Below are 20774 nucleotides of genomic sequence, written 5' to 3' on the forward strand. Positions count from 1 at the left end.
GTCATGCGGTTTATTGGAAATTTTGTGCGGTGCTACATCAAATATAGCTAGGTCGCATAAATTTCTCACACGCCTAAGGGCCACATAAACTCGTCCCTTTGCAAAATTTGTTCTTCTGTTAAGGTCAATTACAGGTCTATTTAGTATATGATGTATAGTGTCTCTTATAATAATTTATGCTTACGATAATTAGCGACATTCTTCGTTCAACATCTTCATGACCTTCCAGTTGCTATTTTTTAACAGTTTCACCAAAAAATATGAAATAAAAGATCTTTTTTCGAAAAGCGCTAAAAAGTATCGAATAATTTCTATTTTATTTGTATTTTATTGAAACATATTTTTTATTTGTAATTTTTGTATTTTGTATTGTATTTTTTAATTTGTAATTGTATAACATGAGTAATCGTGGCGATTGTATCTCAAGTTAGTGCTGTATATAAATGTACATCGTATATTTAATTCCATTAATCTGTACACTATTAATACATTCAGCGTAATTTATATCTGCACGGATACAAGCGGCACTTTCAATTTGGCCAATATTAAAACGTTTTTAGTGACTTTGTGTTACGATATATTGCAATTTAATGCAATTACATGTAAATTTGTTGAAAATTAAATAATATAAATATAAACAAACTGATTCGAAAAATTCGGAGTGCGTTTGACGATACAAACATTAAAGTGTGGTTTACATGTGACTGAAATAAAAGATTATTTTGAATGAAATGTAAAATTGAAACAAATAGGTACTGTTTCTAGACAAAAGGCGACAGAAAAAGTGTAATTTTTAATGAACAAATTGTAGACAATATTGCAATCGTCGGACAATATTACTGAAATAATTGAATCGGGGCAACATATGAGTGTGTCAGTAGAGAAGTTAAACTAAAATCTTGATCCTTATTGTAGAGCTAATAAATTATTATTTAAAGAATAATAAAAAATTTATTAATTCTTTGAATATTAAATTAAAAAAACAACGTCCGATTTCATAGGATTCTTACACTCCATATAATACGTATAATATATTTTTTTACTAATATTTATTAATATTTTTCGTGGTAAATGCTTATTTAAATTATTACTCTAATTTTTTGTTGCATAAAATAATATATATATCACTGTTCAGATACTTGCTTATTCCTGACAAAATGTAGTTTAAAGCAACAAATTACGGATAAATCAAACTGCTATATATATTCTACTTTTTATAATCGTTACAGCAACATATAATAAAATATTACAACAAAACAAATGTAAATCATTTTTAAAACCCAATGACAATAATAAAATTGCAATTTACAATTATAAAAATTTAAAAGATACTTAGCTTTTTATTTACTAAATCTCCTTATAAAATCTTCTTATAAAAAGTTATGTGACGTTACATTAACTTTTACATAAAGTTCTTACATTGTAGATTTATTATCTTTCGAGGTACATGAGATTCTAAATACTGATTCTAGAAAGCTTAATAAATCGGTACATATATGCATATATATCATACATATATGAGAAAATGTTTCTTTAAATTATACCAACTGTATGGAAATTAAACGAGGATGATTGCCAGACTAATATGATTTCGATGATGCTTTCCAAAGTTACTACAGTTACTTATAATTCCAACACGTGAATGAGATGTAGAAAGTTGTAATGATCCGATGATAAGCATTTAAAGTACGCATCGATACAGAAGAAAACATTATTTATCATTCTCTGCCATATCGACTTTGACTAAAATAGAAATTTGTCTGTCAATAATACAGATTTCTATCTCTGCAACAATCGATACTTTTGTATCTACTTTCATTTTTGCACAGATTCCACTATGATTTTTCTTTCACACTTTCTCATATATCTACAATCGGTAAAACTGTAATTTCTTAGAGCGAACGATTGGCGTCTCTGACCAAGAAATATTAAGCGCAGGAGCCAGGGGCACGATTGTCCTCACGGGTTGCTAGTCAGCAGGAGTTTAGTCGGTGCCGGTCCCGAAACGCGTTCACGTCTGGACATTCTACGGGACACAATATCTAAGATGGCAACAAATATGTACATTTGATAGGGCAGTCGATTCGAGGAAAAATCCGATTCTGTTCGACTAGAACAATACGGCATAATGAACGGCTGACGAGGTATAATACGCGGCATGAACGGATAGTTGAGGGACCGGTGGTTGTCAGTTTATTCCTTAAAATTCCGAAACGAGTTCAGCTTCTCGGGGGTGTGATATCGCTTTCCGTTTAACCAATTTGCCATATACGACTGTTACCTGCGCGAGATAGACGCGGTGTGTGGGAAGTTAGGCATTCCAATGGCACGCCCGTGACCAATGGTTCCACAAGATAAAGGTAAGCAATACGTTTGTCACATCGACTCCTTCGTCCTTTTTCACACCACTTTTCTATACAGCACGCGCCGATCATTGTCACTGATTGGTGACAAATTTTAATTGAACTGTGTTTTTTCAAGAATCCACCGATTAATTGATAGTACGGTAGAATTTACCTTTGTATCGAAACTTTTGTTATTACTTGTAAGATTTAACGATGGTCAACGAATTTATAAGAAGTCTATAATTATTAAAAAAACAAAGATAACATGCTTGTGTTTTATTTAGAAATTGAATTGTCTAAGTTGAATTCGTTTATATCGAGATGTTTTGGTGCTATTGGTAACATTCCACGCCGATAAATGAATCTAATTATCTATAATAATTATTTTAAAGTGGAATAACGTCTTTTTATTTCATTTAGAAAATAAGCTTGATGCATCGAATTTTATAAAATGAACTTGCCTATTACGTTTGTATCAAAATATTCGTCGTCTCGTATCGATAAGACTTAACAGTAATGAACAGGTCTATCAGAAGTTCGTAATTATCCACGAAATATGCTTGCATTCGAGTTAGAACGCGAATTTTGTAAACCGAGGTTTCTGAAAATACCTGTGTTGAAATTGTTTATCGATTTTGCATCAAAATGTTTACCCTCGTGTGATTTAACAGTAATGAATATACATGAAATCTGTATCTATTAAAAAAGAAACAACATGCTTGTTTAGAAAATGAATTTTGTGAAAGAATTCGACGAAAATGATTTTATATAAATGGAGTTTATGGGCAAGTCTATTTCAGAAAACCTTTCTTCACGTTCTTATTCGTATATGTAGATTGTTTCTCGTATCATTGGTGCTCCTTTCGAAATATTTAGATCTATGATTGAAATAATACTTGAACAAATTGTTGGAGAATGTGTATTATGGAAAATTTTATATTGTTTATCGCATTTAATAAAGGGATTAGAACTTGTCAAGGGAATGGAATTGATGGTAACTTTGATCCCTCTTTGACTTACTCTGTTCGTCATTAAATTCCTCGTGGACATTGATCCAAGAATTACAGGGAATCTCATAGAAAGATGAAAATTGACTGAATTACTTCTAGACTGGATAATGTAGAAATCCTGCAATTAAAATTACAAGTTCGATAACTGCTCTTATCCAGCTCATTTCAATTAATCACTTATAGCAAATTGGATGTTCAATTTCACCGGATAAAGATGAAATGATATTCCTAAAACTATTTCAAATACTTTTTATTAATGTAATTTTTCGTAAATAATTTAAGAATTTTTATAAATATTAATTTCTAGTATTTAAAATTAAAATTATGAATAAATTTGGAAATTTTACTTTATTAAATTTCGATGTGGATATTAATTTTAGTGACGTTACTACATATGTATGATTAATAAACATTTATCTTAAAAAATATAGTTCTTTGATATGACACGTTCATTAAATGCGAAACCGGATCTACCTGTTTTCTGGTTACACAGATACATCCATTTTCATCTTTGAATTACAGTTCTTTTTATTTAGTATTTATAAGCGCTTAGTGTGTTAATTGCAGTAATTAATATTTTAAATGATTTTTTCTTGGATAAATTTTACAAAGTACTGGAATATTATCTTTTAAAATATGAAAGGGAATTAATATTATATAATAATAATAATATTATTATTATTATAATTATATAATATTATATAATAATAATTATAATATTATTATTATATAATAATATTATATAATATCAGTTAATAACTGATATGTTTAAATAAAATTTATGTAACAACGTACAGTAAAAATGTCATTAACATAAATAAAGTTTGTAATTGTCAGAGAATCATTATTTTTACGCCTCTGTTTAAAAAATTAACAAGTTAGCACCGTTTATGAAATTACTTATTAATACATTAGTAAAGTATAATAATACATATTCATTATGAAATTCAGAAAATTAAAAATTATAATTAAAGTTATGATAATTATTAATAAAATAGTATAATATAAATTTAGTTCTTTATATTAAGTTTGGTGAAATAATTAGCTTTCTCCGAATAATTGTAAAGTCGTTGATCATCGCATTGTAGAATATGAATAGCTTAAAGCAAACAGTGGATAACAAAATTTAATAATTATTATTCTATGCGTGCTCCGTAGATTGTTGGTTTATAAATTCTGGAACTATTTGCTTTATTTGAGTCTTTCCCTACTTGTGCACGGTGGGATTTCCATAACATTACTTTTAGAATGTCATATTATTATTTCAAACTGATTCATTTACTTATAGTTTCCCAGAAAGTCATATTATTATTCCAAAATAATTTTAGTCAACTGATTGCGTTAAACAAATTTCAAAATGCAGTATACTTGTATAATTAATATATTATATTAATTATATTAATATAATATATTATAATATAATTAATTATATTAATATAATATATTGTATAATTATAATATTGTATATTTAAATTATATATACATAACTAAATTATATATATTGTATATTAAAATTGTATATTTAATGTATAATGCAGTATATTTGTAAAAATTTCATAAAAGTCGTCTAATCATCAACTTTTCTAGTGCTATTACGTGTAAATTTATTAATGAATCACTATATGTATAACATTCATATTTTTAGTGACTGATGTGATGAAAATAATCTAAGATGGCAATTTTATATTAATAAGTTATTTGGAGCATCTTTGCAGGCTTCAAAGAAAGTAATATCGCCATAATCTTTTAAATTTCCTGTTATATTTTTAGTCTCTTTTAATTTAGGAAAAATCCACAATAAGGCAGCCACCTCTGATTTCGCTAATTCCTTAATATGTTGTCAAAGTATATATGCTTTAATTTATTTTATCCGATCATAATTCATTCGTTATTAACACTTTGACTGCCACGCCGAAATCACATGTTTCGCTCAGGACACCACAATCTTTAACACCGTGCACCGTTAGATGCAAGATTTGTTCTGATTTTTTATTTATTGATGTTCTAATAAAAATGTTTAATTGTTCAATTTTTATTTTTTATTTTTATTCCAAAATATATTCTATTTATCGGTTATATTCAAAATACCCTAACTGTGAATTTTCATTCGGTTTTTACAATTGTAAGAAGTTCAAGCGCTCCGGTCATCAATGACCACCGTGGCGTCACAGGAGAAACCATAAGTGGTCATATATGACCACCGTGGCAGTTAAAGTGTTAAGCAATAACGCTAAAATTTTTTTAACTATAGTACTGTTTCTGCGCATTAGAATTATCATATCAACCATAAGAATAACAGAAATCAAAATAAACTAGACAGACAGAAATCAATGAAACCAAAAAACAAATAATCAATACTAACATAAATTGCTACGATCTCGTTAATCATAATGGTTTTACTACAAGTAGGAGTTATAAAAATAATAAAATTTATTATACAAAGATTAAAAAAAGACACCAAGCAACACAAGCGAAGAAAGAAATTATTCGAGTACTTCGATACTACCATAACATGATATAATCTTGTCAATTATATTACCTTCATTCTTTACAAATTCTCACCAAAAACATTGGATAGTTCAGGAAGTTGCTAATGGCATTTAAAAGATATTTCATGAAATTTACTATATCTGTATGTATAGAACTAGTATACCATTAAACAATGATCCCTTCCTCTCTTATAGCAGCAAATTCTTTAAAGTAACTTTTCCAAGCTTCTGAAGTACTCAATTTTTTATCGTGAAAGAATATTTTGTATCTATTTCTCATTGAAATATATAAGAACTTTCTTGCAAATATCATCAAATATATCGTATATAAATATATTAAATAAAATCGTCTGATTGGAAACATTCTAAATATTCTGAACAGTCCATTACAAAGCTACACTGGCGCTCATAAGCAGCCGGATACCTTAGCCGACTTATAGCAACAATTAAAATGTATAAAGTAGTGAAAAAATGGCTAAAATTAATATTTATCATCTTGTTATATATCATAAAAGATATAACTTAGAAAACACGAAGCTGGCTCCCCGCTGGGGGTGGCCACCCACATGCTATATTTATTTTATTTTATTTTTTTATTTGCCAATGAGATATAACACTTTACCAAATGTCCTTCAGGACAAATTGTAAAAAACAAAATAAAATAAAAAAAAATCTTGTTATATACTCAGCTAATAATCAATTTTGATTATTTGTTTAAGCATTAGTTAACGGTAAATTAAAATTGAATACGCAATTCGTGAATGTGCCTACTATAGTTTTTATTCAAATTTCTTAAATATTACTGTTCGAACTAACGATAGTCTTTTCATGGGCTTAGGAGGACCTTTTTTATCTGATCTATATTGTCTCGGAGAACAGATATGTATTAGTTGGTCAAAAAGGCCATGCAGTTTCTCACATGTAAATAAGTGATTTTTTAAATAAAAGGAAATATTTTTATTCAATATTGTATTGCCCATTTTGATTTATAATCTTTTCGCATTTTTCGAGCAGTATCAAAATCACATGTTTATAAAAATCCCCATCTTCCCTGCAACCTAATAATTGGCCAACCTAATAATTTAATGCTAAAGTACTTTTGAAGAATATTTTGTCACAAATTTTGTTAAAAAGTTATATTATAATTTAATTTTTTGTAAATATTGATATTTTGCTGCATATTTAATAATGTTTTAAATAATCTTTTACCATATCATAATAAAAAAATAATGCTATAGATAGCTACAATTAATCAAATTATATACAATCTATAATTATAGATTTAATTAAATAATTTAATTAAATAATTTAATTAAATTATATCTTGTCAAAAATAAGCGTATAGATGTTCGAATACTTTTGATTGATAGTGTATCATCGAAAAAACGATTCCATTTCTACAAAAACACCTTGCGGAATATCACCTAGGTATTTTCATCCCGAAAATCTTCGACTACCTATAGTACGGTTTTCACCGTATTACTTCGAAACAAAAGTTCGACATTGTTTTTGCAAGGGAACTACATAGATTCATTTCAGACGGGACACGCGTCACAAAGTTTCTTGTGAAGATTTTTTAAACATTCAAGACAGACCGTAGGTGGAACAGGAATACATATATGTATAACGCAAATAGCTACGTAACCAGACGCGATCTAGGAGAGCAGTGAATTTATGAATTCTCGTCCAACGTAATTTGCTTGAAACGTGAATAAAGACCGTAATTTACGGCAGGGAGATTGTTATCCTATTCTCTCTTGATATTATGCAGAAATTTTTGTAGCAAGGCGCTCTAAGGTTGCCATAGTTCGCGCGTTGTTGCCTGGTTCGTTCGAGTTTGAACGAGACTTATACATTGTCGGAGATAAATCACTTTTTTCGGAGGAAAAATCCGGTGATGTATGGGCAACAATAGGGCATTAATGCTTAGACTGTACACCGCGCATGAATCGAAAGAAAAACGTGAAATATGAGCGTGACATTGGTTGGTTGGATTCCTGTAATTCAGTTGTTGGTGTAATTTATCGGTTATTTTCATGCATTTTGTATAACTTACTTCGGAACAGTATTCGAAAATGCAAAATATTTATTGAAATCCTTATTCTAATTCTCGATAATTTACAAATCATTGCATAAATTTTGTGATCCAAGGAAAAGAATTTACTGTATAAACTTCACAGATATTGTATCAATTGTAAAAGATTTCTTGTTAAAAAAATATTATCGATTTTAAACTATTATATATTTTCAGCAATTATTATAAGCAATAATTTTTATTTTATTTGTATTTTACGTAGACACGTATGCAGCAAAGATTTACTTACTAAACAGCATATTAAATGTATCACAACCTTCTTGAAGGCGGCGCAAAATGTCGTAAAGTGCTTCTGGTATAACAATGCTTGAGCACCACACTATAATATTTAAACTCGTTTATATTTATTTATGTCAGAGATGAAAGGACATCGGGGCCTTTCTTTTGGAATGTTTGGGAAGGTCCCCGATACTTTAGTCCAGACTTTTTATCGTAGCCGTACTTAGATAATAAAACTAAGAAATAGCTGTTTATGATTTAATCCAATTATGTTTGCCCGAGATTTATGACAGCGGGCTTGGGCTCGAAGTGACATAACGGGTTGCTGAACGTAGCCACAGTCACGGGAGAGACGCGTACCTAACAGAGGTATGGAGTAATTAAATAGCTCTCCTTAAAAACAAAGATTGACCCGAGGGATACAGAGAGATACGGAGAGGAGTATATAAGGGTAGTTTCACTTGGACTGAGGTTTAGTCAAATAAGTTCTACCTACACCGCGGACAAGTACGTTGAGTCACACCCAAATCGTGGATCAGTAAGTCGAGTTCGACTTAGACTGTGGAAATCCGCATTCGTCATCCCATGGACCGTGGATTCGTTGTCGAACCTAAACTCATTGTCATCGACTTCTCGACTATCCAATCGCCGCTATTACTTGCTAAACTCTGTAATAATCATATTTGTATTAATAAGTATCATCGATAGTACATAATAACCAATTGGCCAATTCACGTAAAGATTCATTATACGCCCCTAACTCCAATGATAACCCGACATATATATTATTCAAATTTCAACAAATTTATACCTAATTGCATTAAATTGCGATGTATTGTAACACAGTCAGCAAGAGCAAGTCTTAGTAATGGCCAAATTGAAAACTCTTGCTTATATCCATACTGATACAAATTGCGGTCAGTGTAGTAATAGTGCACATGTTATCTTAATTATATATACATTAAACTTGTCACTGGCTTAAGATACAATCGTTACAATTACTGATGCTATACCATTAGAAATGGAAATAAGCTATAAATTAATAATATTTTTAATTTTGCGCCGTCTTCGAAAAGGTTGTAATATATTTAATATGCTGTTTAGTAAGTGATGAATGACCTTAGCTGTTATCGTATATGTGTCCAAATAAAATATAAATCAGATAGACATTTTATCATATCTTTTAGCGCATTTCCAAGTCGGAAAATCTTTTTCGCAATAAATCTTCCATTATCTTTTATTTTACATTTTTTAGTATAATGATCAATATTACAGGGTCAACATAAAATAATCTTCATTGTCGTTAAAAAGACTTCAATTCTTGATTCTCATTAGGCTGTTTAGCCTTGCATGCAAATGAGGAATAAACCTCACATATTATCCCTCGAACAGTGATGGAGAAGGATATTTCTATAACTTAATATTGTGTCATATACCATCTCGCACTGGAAGTAGACTTATGCTTGAAAACGAATCTAAAGAACAATGTTTGTAACTCGCTTATGTACAGCTAATTACTGAAGCAGTTTTGAATTAAGTATATAAAGAAGGAGCAATTGCGAAGGACTGTTGCATTCAATAATGTTAGCGGGGCGTTCACAATTTATTTTTTTTTGCATTACTTATTTATAATCGCATCGACTACGAGGTCATTATTGACTACTTTAGGTTATACACTATACCAGATATGTCATTGTGGTACTAGCGTTACACGGGTTCTAGTACTCTAGGATAGCACCAAGACACTACTAATTTAATGTCTTAGTACGTGCTCCGAGAGTAAGCAACAATTACTTCTAGTACAATTGAAGGACATGTGTGACCTACAGTTTAAGGTACACTGCGAAATACCAGAGACCTCGCTGTAATAAGGACATACAATTACGAATAAATCAAGTTGCAGAGGTGCCGGTTCAAAAATCGTCCGGTACTTTCAGGGTTCAAAACGCGTACTCCTCAGTTGATCACGAGTTATGTTGTAATGAAACATATTAATTTCCCATGGTTTGATGAATGCTTTCATGGGAATCATAGACAAATTTACATGGCCAGTACTTAAAGGAGATCAGCTGAAAGAGGGAAAATTGACGCACTCAGTACTTCTAAAATTTGACGATGAATCTGTTGCAATCAGATTCAAAGATATCGGTAGCTACATTCCGAAATCTCCAGTAACAGCAATATTTCAAATGTGGAACGTTGTGTAACACGGCAGGTAGTGGAGACGTTGAGCGAAAAATGTTACCGTCCATCCTAAGCTGAAATATTATTAAGTAACTATATACATTAATTAGAAGGTACAACTATACTGTAATTGATACTGGTGAAGATAATTTTGTAAAGGGCCAAATCTACGTCGCTCTTAATCGTGAAAAGTTTAGACGATTTAACCATATACGACTTAGTACCAAACACAATTCTCAATAAACTGCATGACGAAACAACACTTGCAGTAATGCAAAGGCTTCTTTCGCGAAGAAACAACTGAAATCTACTTCCTACGACCAACCCAGGTATACTTGAAACGAGGAGTTCGTAATCAGAAAACACGAATCAAATCAACTTTGAGCAACGAGTCTACGTACAAGAACGGACAGACTACGCTTCCAGAGACAATTTTGCAAAGAAATTGTTCAGTCCCATCGCTCCCAGTGGCGATTTTGTGGGGGAAAGATCAGACAAATTGATATGACATTGATGAATAATAGGTAACTTGCAACAACAATGGTTTAAGAACGGAGGAATCGAAAAAATTTACTATTTCTACATGATGTAAAAGGTTTGATCTCGATAGCTTAATCCAATCGAGAGAAATCGACGAACATACATAAAAATTAGATTTTTGCAAAGAAAGATAGTGTACAAAAAACATTGTATAACTGTATATGCATGATAGATACAAAAAGAATAAAGATGAAAGGAATGAGAAATAAAAAAGAAGAATATACCCATCGAATTGAGATACCTTCCTCCTTTTTCGAAGTCGGTATAAAAATAATAGATTTCTGTCTCTAATAGTTCCACGTCAAAGTAATGAAGGTGATGAATAAAAAGTTAAACACCTAAAAAGGAAACATTAGATAAGAGATCTTATAACATTAACAATACCATTCTATATCAAACTAATTTAGCTAAATTAGAAAGGTTCTATCTTTAAGAATTCAAATTCTTTAAATATATATGTAAACTATTGTTTTTTTAATTATGCCACAATAAATCAATCAAAAAAACATTATGACTTTTAACATGCCAAAAATACATTTTACCATTTTTATTGATATTATGATATTTACATACAACTGATAATTACTGAATAATTATTAATCCATGAAAATGTTTACAAATTGCTTCCTATTTGTTTCGAAATGAACAAAATATATATATTTAGGAGAAAGGATAAAAAGATCAATTCAAATGACTAAAGATTAGTTATTAATTTTCATTAAAACGATAAAAGCTACTTGTGATTTTTTGTTCCATGCCACAGTAACAGTGTATTAAATGGAAAATTGTGCAATTTTCCAAGCTGTAATTCACGTCGTAAAATTTTTATCTATGAATTCCTGTAATGTAATAAGTGTTCGATATATAACGTATGCGGGAAGCGATATTAGCTATTGAGAAAAATGAGAAGGCATGGAATATCGTGCTCCAGGGACAGCAAACTGAAAAGCCATTCTTCTTTTTTCGCTATTCGCTAGATTACCGGATATACTATGTCCTCATTTTTAGAAGTATGCATAAAAGACTATTATTATTGCTCTTTTCTGATAGAAAAGATCCGTTCGAGAATATATTCACCGTATTTGATCCCAGAGTTCTTTTTTATGAACAAACAATCTTTTATTTTCTAACTATTGTTTGAAGTCGTTTCTGCATTTATCATTTTACATGAATAAAGTAATCTAAGATTAATCTAATAAATCCAATTTAATGTAATATATACAAGTGGCATCTGTTATTTGCCTCTACAGGTCCTCCTATTCCAAGCATTAATGCAGATCATAATATTAATATTTATATTGATTCTCTTAGTACTTTTATTTGTCTTCATAAATATAACCCCAACATAACTCCAAATACAAGTATAGCAACTAAGTTTTGTATTCTCGAAATTAAGAGAAAATATAACAAATCTACGCAAAAATCCGCAAATACAGTATGATAGTTTAGGATTTTTCTGAATTCCATCACATGGGAATACCAAGCAACGAAAAAACCGATGTCCTAGTTAAAACAACAACTATAGAACAAATTGATAACTATATTTGTATTTCATTTACTGATTTTCGTGAACCATTTAAGTACGAATGCAATTTGAGTACGAAGAAGTGTATAAAAACTCAGGGGTACATAATAGACAAAGAATAAATCGAAGATTATTTCGAAGACGATAATAAACCATGGTTCGCGAATAAACTCTCACGAGAGTTTGACGTCACAATTAATTGACGTAAGTCAGATCATTACAATCTTTTTGAGTTTCATTCGCACGTTGGAATTATAAGTGATATAAAATGCAGTTGCAACTTCGAAAAGTAGGATTTAAACTATAATCCGGCAATATCTCTTGTTTAATTCCTATAGAGTTGATCTAATAAAGGATTTAACATGAACATGAAGCTTTTACTTTATGAAACAGATATTAAATTTTCTGTACAGTTAGCGTCTAAAATCTCATGTATCGAGAAATGGTAAACTGTAAGAATTGTATGTAAAACCTAATATAACTGTATAAAAAAAGGTACGAAGATAGAAAGATACAGCACGATAATGTGCACACACGACGAAATCTATTACATGGTAAATTTATGAAGGAAGTAAACATATACAGTTATTCAAATTAATATCAGCACTATCTCTGTATTTGCTATCTTATATGACAAGAGATGATTTAAATACCGCCTCGTTTATTCTACGAAAATATGAACCATTTATTGTAACTTGAAAATACATTTTATTCTCGTGTCACACTATTATTCTATCAATTCTTAAAAACAGTTCGAACTGTGAAACAGATTTACTTTGTATAATTAATGCCAGAAGAAATTAACAGAATGTACAACAGATACATCAGATACAACACTTTCTCATCAACAAACAAGTTTTTGAATGTCTCTTTTATGAAGAGATAATCAGCAGATTTTGATTAGGAAAACAACAGTTCCATCTTCATGTTAGTAATAAATAAATTGCAAATGTTTATGCAAATTCGTATTTTTACTAATATAACTAGAAAAAATAGAATCTAAATAAAAATTTAACTCTCTAAATATTATTATATTTATATATTTATATAAATATACTATATATATAATAATATAATATAATATAGTATATATATAGTATATACTATATATAGTATATTTATATAAATATACTCTATATTAGTACATCAAGAATTTTATATACTTGAACTTTTTAATATTATGTGTCATCTGTTCATTTTTACATATTTTAATGTCCCATAAATGCATAAAAATCTGTAGTCTACTGATAAATATCTATTAATTTTTTTGATGACAACTTTTATCTTAAAGTAATTTAATACATTTTGCTATAAAAAATTTCTAGAATCATTTCTTCAAAATTTGTTTGCAAAATGAGATTTTTATGATATTCTTTTCAACAAATATTCATTTGTGTCATTCTAAAACGTCTTCGATATTCTTCTGCTCGAAATAGTGTCTGGAATTTCTATTCGATCTTTTGAAAAACTCATAATTTATCTTTACGCTTCGCCATACGAAACATAGTACCGTTCCCCTTTTTATACGCGAAACTCTACAATTTACATTAATTTCCGAGTATTCCAAGAATAGAGCGCAACCTCTTGAAAAAACATGACTCTACTTTGAATTCATTCGATCGAGCTTCTAAGGGAATTAGTAACGTTGTTACTGATGAATGAAAATTACTTCAATAACAAAGGAGAAGAGAAAGCTTTGTATTTTGTTAAACGAAAAAACCTTGTTTTCTAGGGAAAGTTCAATTATTTCTGTACTACCGGTTCAAGATGCAAATGTAAACAATTGAATATTTTATGATTCGTTGTTGTTTCGCAAAATGAAATTTCTTAAAAAGGAACAAGTAACGACTATTAAGCACTATTTTCTGTACAACAATTTAGAAGAAATATATAAAATATATTTATGTACAGGATGGGACGATAACTTTAATCACCTTGAGTATTCGTTTCTTTTAGAGATATGGAAAGTATTTGTTTATAGAAGTTGTATGGTACAGAGGAGGCTATAATATTGCAGTAGTAACTTTTTTTATAGGTGGAGGACTTTAAGGAGCATTTTTGTAAATTGCACGTTGTACTTTGCTATTTTCGAAAGAGTAGAGAATGTTTAGACGATTTACAATTTGCAGAAAGACCCTAATAGAAGATCATTCGACAATAAATAAGAGATTTTCGACAAACTTAATGCAACTCTCAAATTGTCGGATTGTCCAAACCTTGCACTTGTTATCATTTCCGTAGTGATTATTATTATTTATTCAATGGGATTATTTTTAATATTTATTATATGTTTAAAATGACTATTCATGATGTATTCTAAAAAAAATATATGTTTGTAGTAAATATCTTGCAATTTCTATATAATGTACAGGATGTAAAGAAAGTAAGTGCAAAGAAGATTGTATAGATTTTACATTTTCGGTTTGGTGGATATTTGTAAAAAAAATTTTGTGCAAAACCAACCTTGACATTAAAATTCAAGGTTAAATCTGTTTATTGCAATGTATTTAGCTCATTACGAAGAACAAAAATCATAAAGGAATCAGGGTGGTAAAAGAATAATAAACTTTTAATAATTCTTAAACGAGCTTTATTTACAATATATCTATATATTTATATTTATTTTTAATAGAAGACATAACATATTTAATAAAAAAAATAATAGACGAAGCAGCAGGAACTTACAGATATATCAGACTACAGTAATAATAGAAGACCCTTACGTGTATAAAAATGATTTTCAACTAAGTTAACAATTTGGTGATCAAGAATTAATATTGCGACATTTAAATCCATATGAAACATCAGACAAGGCTCAGCATTCCTAAAGAAGAAAAGATTAATTGTTATCCTTGCTCGTGCATGTTTTCTAATGAGCTTACATATTAGGTCGTCCAAAAAGTTTCTTTCGTTTTATAAGGAAATAATGGATGCACAACATTTTCCGTTTTATACTAATTTATCGAATTACGTTGATCCATTTTGTTCTATCAAAATAAAGATCATAACGTTCGACAGATTAGGTTTCATGTTTGTATAAAGATGCGTTGTTGTAAAAAACGTGTCTGTAAAAGAAAGACACTTTTCGGACAACCTAATTGAATAGGTTGTCGAATCAATCATATGACAGCGCAGTGAATACGAGAGGAAACTTATAACTTTCTAAAATTCGCCGCGTTCATGCACTCCAAATAGCTATATCGTCACTCCACGAAACTTTTGTTATTGGATACTACTTAATTTACAATTATACGTTTCGTACCATATAATGAATGCATTAACATAACCAACAGAAATTGCAACCAAATGGCATGAACTATGTGCCTATAGTGATTAAAGTTGGTCATCCGTTGCATAAATAAAACATCGAATTGAATGGTTTTTATTGACTGAAGTAAGTTTAAATAGCTAGAAAAAGGAAGAAAAATGCAATGAAGAAAGGGACAAAGAAAGGGAGAAATGTAACACATGACCACAAAATGTAAACACATTGTTAATGAAGCAGTTTAAGAATTATTAGAACTTCAACATTCTTTTTTTCGGGAGGAGGAGTCAATTGCGACCAAGTTTCTTTGAGACCTTTGCTCCTCGTGGTGAGTAGAATAGATTGCAATAAAAAATACGTTAGCCTTGAAAATCATGTTCAAGGTCAATTTTGTACGAACTTTTTTTTATAAATCTCCGCCAGCCCTTTAAAAAACTTTAAAAACAAATTTAAAAAATTACAGAAAAGCATCTTTCTAAATTATTCTACATTACATGCTATAAAAATCATTTTTTGCAGAAAATTAATTTTTCCTACTTCCTTTGAATATTTAGAAAAATATCCATTATTGGAGTACATAAGAGTTACACTCTTGACTTTTTTCACATAAATCCGTGAATTTATTATCTATTTCTAAAATCATTATATTAAGATACTCTTTTAGGCATCAAATAATAAAATGAATTAATTTTTTTACAAATAATAAATAACTATTATGCAGATAAAATATTGGATCGAAATGAATTTAATCGGATAACAATTTTAGATAAATATTTGTTGGAAACAATTCGAATAGTCACAATTCTGTTTTCAATATCTTCAATTTATTCCGCAACCAGCACTGCGTGTGTATGCGGATGTTCGAAAACTGAAAAACCGACCAATTCCAACCATTAGATAATGGACGTCCACTGCTCATTAAAGCTTTTCCAGGCACCGCGATGCGTCTGTCACACCGTGCCGTGAAAAAAGCTTTCCCGATCCACTTCTTCGCTGGGGCTGCGTCAGCTAGGTAAAACCCGGATGGAACGAGCGCAAAGGGCTCTTGGTATAGATCGCCTCGTTAAAGAGAGTTTGGAACACGAATGCAATCACGGGACTGACTGGGAAAAAATCCTTCTCGATCCAGCTAGGAATTTTCGTGTATGTACGCGCGTGCCTCCCTATTGAGAAAGGCACATAAACGTGTGGAACGTGAAAATGCCGACCGTTGATCTGGTTAGATCGTCACCATCGAGAATTTCACAATTTCCGAACGAATCCAATAATTTCCTCGTTTCAGAGGAGCGGGTTCGTTCACATACAGAGTATTGGTTACGTCGGAGAACTCGATCAACTTAACGATGATAAAATGGATTTAAATTGTACCTCATTCACATGCACGCAAGATGCGAGAATATGTTGTGCACCATGAAGGAAATGACTGACGGAAAGAATATTTTCGATAATGCGTTTTGGGGTTTATTATGAGAAAATATTTGAAGAGATTTGATGGTTAGGTGTGGTGATGGCAAAAAGGAAAATGTGATTTGAAGTTTGTCGTTTTTCGTGATAAGTAATGTATGCATGCAAGTAAAGTTTTTTCGTTTGTTTGGGCTTTGTTAAAGAATTCAAATTTTGTTCGAGATGTTCCGATTTATATTTATAGATTTATACCTAAGGTATATCCTTGATTTAATGAAATTTAAATGAGAGTTGAATTAGTTTATTGATTTAAGAAGTGTATTAAGTACTCAAATAATTTAATAACTTATCAATTGAATTTGAAGCCAGTTTTTAATATGCCGCTAACACTCGATAATATTTAATGAATAACCTAATTAGTAATGGAATTATTTAACTAACGAAAAATACTGGAATTAATTAATAATATTTACTTTAGCTAGTTTTAATGTAAAACATTATTTAACAAAAAGTAATTAAAAACTAATGACAAAGTACTAAGTAAAGCTAAATAATCAATAAGTGTATTACATAATATCAATAATATTATTATACACAGGACATTTCCTTTAATCTTGATATTTCATTTAACTTTCCAATTTTATAAAATTTACAACCAAAGATAAAAATAAAATTGTGTTAATATTTAGTATTTGTTTTAAATACTTCTATACTGTCGAGATCAGTACTTTTGCAAAGTCTTTTATGTTTCTTCATTATGCTTTTTGTTATTATACGTACAAATTATCTGATAATAAATGACAATAAATGCAATGATATAAAATGACACGGCTTAGTCTTTTCAAGTGAATAATTTACTTGACTATTTTACGATAAAAACGATGTTACTGGTTTTCATTGAAATTACGAATTCTCAGTAGTTTCAGGATAAATTTATTTCACTAGTCATGCGATAACGTACTCAAAGTTTCTTATAGATAATTTCATAATTATGTTTCCTCGTGTAGATATTTTTTCTTCTATGTATATTTTATATTCATTATATTTATGTATATTTGTATATCTGTATGTGTAGTATGTGTATATTTATGTTATATACGTATTATTAATAATAAATATGGAAGCTTATAGTTACATTATTTACAAGTATTTATTTCTAATAATATCTAATAGGCACAAGATATAGTAAAATTAAACATATTATATTCTTTGTTTACCACGTATTACAGAAAAGGAATTATGAATGTTGAATTAAACTGAAAAATAAAATAATTCTGTTTATAATTCTGAGTCATATAACAAAATATTTTACTTTAAATCGCTTATAATTAGATATTTACAATTGGATATTAATAATTATATATCCAATATGAGTGATAAAAAGAAATTAAAATAATTCGAATGCATAGAACTAGTAAAATTTTATTTATTAATATTTTGAACAATTCTATTAAACACAAATAAATTTTATATGTATTCTTTATCAGTAGTATTTATCTGCTATAAAGTAAAATAACACTCATTACTTGAAACTTCTGATTTTTGTTGCAAAAGAATTCTCTAGTCTTAGGCTACTTTGCATAACAGTTTAATCACTAAAAGAAAAATATTTAAATTAAAAAAGATAACTCTTTATCCGTGAAGAGGAAAATTAAATGTTCGACGTTACTCGTATCATCACACCGTCCATCGATCAATTTTTGTCCACATGAAACTACGCATCTGCCCATCGAAAATTTCTGTGGAGAAAAAGCAACAAAAAAAAAAAAAAAAAGTAAAAAGAAAGCAACCAATAGCCATCCATCTAGCCGAAGAGGCGCCCGCGGTTCGTTTTCAACTGGCATCGACGACACAACAGGCACACAGAAGTGGAGGACCTATATTGAAACCCAGAATAACTGGTAAAAAAATCGTGTCAACGATCAGCGCGATGAAGCACCTGAATTAACCGCAGTTTAGTGTTTACCAAGCCCTCAACAATGTCTAGCGAGCAGGCAATCGATAGAGGAACGTGCGAAAAAAGCTTTCGGGCCGCTTTTATCGACGAGTTTGACGAGGTGTGCACATATCGTCAAACGATGATCGGTAAAAGCAACATAAAGGCTGCGGTATTTCATCTAAGCAGCGGACTGAAAATTATAGTGGTGTAAGTCAGAATTTTAAAGATGTGAATCTAATTAAGTATTTGAACTTTTAAAAATATTATCCCTTTATTTTTTTATTGGAGGAATTGGAATTGGAATCTCCATATAGAGATTACTATGCAATACATTACACAGTGTCAAACAAATTACAAGTATGATTAGAATCTGTATATAATTTTCTTATACTATTAAGCTACAGTTTTTAAAAAACGAATAACTAAAATTGCACTATTGTTATAGTATTGTAAGTAACATAATTATTTATAGTATACGTATAGTATAGTGAGGTTGCACACTCAAATACTAAATAACGATGAGGAAAAGGTCAATCTCTGCAGTTATTTAATTAATTTAGGTTTCCTATTTATTTATTGCAAATATTTATCACAGCTGTACAAGTGTCTACAATGCCTGATATGTAGATGAAAATGCTTTGTTTGAAAGATACGGTAACTCACAAAAGTGTTCAAATACTTGTTACATAAAACTTTTATGAATATATTATGTGTTGTACAAAACTCTGAAATTTTGATTGTTTATGAATCGTCACTTTGTTGAATCTGAATAGGAATCGCAATACAGACAATTTCGTTGAATTGAAAAGGAACTGCTTACAACACTTTCGAGTGTTTATCACTTCTCTCTCCAGTCCCATGTTATACTCTCCATACCAAACCAAATTCGAAGGTTCACATTTCTTTATATGCTTCGAGCTTGAGTTTCGCCCGAACATTAGCATTTTTTCTCATTTCCACATGTTTTCTTTCTGTTTTCAAGTTATTGAGATTTAACCAATATATTCAATTGTTTTTTGCACCGACGCAGGAAGTTACAAATTAAGCTTAAGCGATATGAACGACGCTATGACTCTTATACTTACTTGATTGTTTTCACTTCAAATCATTTTTCCGAAACCGTTACTAATTGGTGCGTACCTAGCTTAGTTTGAAGATATGAAAGGAGCATAGAAATAGGCATTTATTCATCGCAAATCTATACTAAGTGCAAGCATCGACATGATGCTGTAGAATTCAAGAATAATTATACGAGAGTTCACCAAACTAACATACGCCTTACTTATTTTGGCTTCATCCTCTTCCGTTATCATCTCAAACCGATAGAAGTTCATAGGACCTAACATTCTGTAAAGTGATGCAGCAGTCAAATCCTGGCTTTTTTCGATACTATTTACGATAATGCCTGATTAACTAGATATAATGATCTTTTGTTCTATATCCAAATGAATAAATACCTCAAAGATTTAACGTCTAAATATCCGAATGTAATAAATCTGTAGAAGATCCGTCATACTTGCTGGATCTTCGTAATATGATCAAATTCTTCAACAATTGTACTAGATCGTCTATTGATCCACTATATTACAAATTAGTATTCTTAATAAATTCGATATATATTGACAGTTCCCGTTTTGTCAAAGGCAACGGGTATGCTGTTGCATATCAAGATAAAACTGTTAAATACATTCTGGATGATACACGTTTAATTTTATCTATGAGGTATATGCAATAAGATCCATTCACCAAATCGTTGAAA

General features: G+C 29.9%; 1 protein-coding gene across 2 annotated transcripts in view; it reads left to right on the plus strand.

The window, feature by feature from the left end:
* Positions 1 to 1976: 1976 nt before the first annotated feature.
* LOC132904614 (uncharacterized) overlaps positions 1977 to 20774 on the plus strand; it is a 344019-nt gene continuing 325221 nt past the window's right edge. For both annotated transcript variants that reach the window (XM_060955275.1, XM_060955276.1), the window contains exon 1: positions 1977 to 2360. The gene's annotated coding sequence lies outside the window, so the exon portion shown is untranslated. The remainder of the gene's footprint in view (positions 2361 to 20774) is intronic.

This window comes from Bombus pascuorum, chromosome 2, assembly GCF_905332965.1.
Source record: "Bombus pascuorum chromosome 2, iyBomPasc1.1, whole genome shotgun sequence".
Classification (NCBI taxonomy): Eukaryota; Metazoa; Arthropoda; class Insecta; order Hymenoptera; family Apidae; genus Bombus; species Bombus pascuorum.